Below are 1,502 nucleotides of genomic sequence, written 5' to 3'. Positions count from 1 at the left end.
GTTCAATTTCTTCTTTTGTTATGGCTCTGTTCAAATTTTCCACGTCAGTCTGTGTTAGTTTAGGTAAGTAGTATGTTTCTAGAAATCTGTCCCATTTCTTCCAGATTTTCAAATTTATGGAATATAGTTCTTCATAGTATCCTGATATTATCCTTTTAATTTCTGTTGGTTCTGTTGTGGTGTCACACAATTCATTTCTTATTCATGTTATTTGTATTCTCTCCCTCTTTCCCTATGTTAAATTTGCCAATGGTTTGTCAATTTTATTAAACTTTTCAAAGAACCAATTTCTAGTCTTGTTGAATTTTTTTCTATTGTCTCTCTGTATTCTGTTTCATTTATTTCTGCTTGAATCTTTATTATTTCTTTCCTTCTGGTGACTGTCAGCTTTTTTTTTTTGCTGCTTTTTTTCTAGTTTTTGGTGATGTTGGGTTAAGGTGTTGATTTTGGCTTTTTCTTCTTTTTTTTGATGAGTGCATTTATTGCTATAAATTGGCCTCTGATCACTGCTTTTGCTGTGTCCCAAAGATTTTGGTATGTTGTGTTTTCATTCTCATTTGATTCAAGGAATATTTTAATTTCATTTTTTATTTAGTCTATTACCCAGTTGTTCTTAAAGAAGGTGCTGTTCAGTTTCCATATGTTTTCTCTTTTTCCATTGATCCTTCTATTATTGATTTCTAGTTTTATAGCATTGTGATCTGAAAAGATACTTTGCAGTATTTCAAAGTTTTTAAATTTATAAAGGCTTGCTTTGTAGCCTAACATACAGTCTATCCTGGAGAAAGTTCCACCCATGCACACTGGTAAAAAACATATATTGTGCTATTGTTGGGTGAAGTGCTCTGTAGATATCTATAAAGTCAAGTTAGTGGACTATATTGTTTAGTTCTTCTGTATCTTTGTTGAGTTTCTTTCCAGTTGTTCTATCTTTCATTGATAGTGGTATATGAAAACCTTCTACTATGGAGGTTCCGGTAAGATGGAGGACTAGGCAAAAAGACTCCACAGACCCTCTTCAACAAAAAAAAGGGAAACCAATTAACACAGACACAGAAGATAATCCTGAACCCCTGAGCCTTGAAGAGAAGGATATAGAAGTGGACTAAACCCCAACTAGTGGAAGAATTTGCATGAAAATACCAAAAAAAGGTGACAGATGGAGCTGCGGTCTGGCAGCAATCTTGAGCGATCCTGACGGCACGGCACAGACAGCTTGGAGATTCCTGAATGGTGGTAGGACCTAAGAATTAACCTAAAAATCAGTCCTCCTAGCCAGGGACTGCATGGAGGACTGCTCTGGTGGCTGGGAAATAAATGGAGAAGGTGAAGAGAAAGGCGGGCTGAGCTGTGGAATTTTGCTGGTCCGGGGGGTACTGCCATTTTGAATGTTTAAAAGCAGCTTGACTATTTTGAATATTTAAAAAGATAGCACTCTAGCAGATTCCTGGGGCTTAAGAACATGTTCTGCTTTCCAGCAACCGCAAGGACACTCCGGACCT

This window comes from Orycteropus afer, unplaced genomic scaffold (assembly GCF_000298275.1).
Source record: "Orycteropus afer afer isolate SDZICR_OR568_19922 unplaced genomic scaffold, OryAfe1.0 scaffold00283, whole genome shotgun sequence".
Lineage (NCBI taxonomy): Eukaryota > Metazoa > Chordata > Mammalia > Tubulidentata > Orycteropodidae > Orycteropus > Orycteropus afer.
This window is presented reverse-complemented; position numbering follows the sequence as displayed.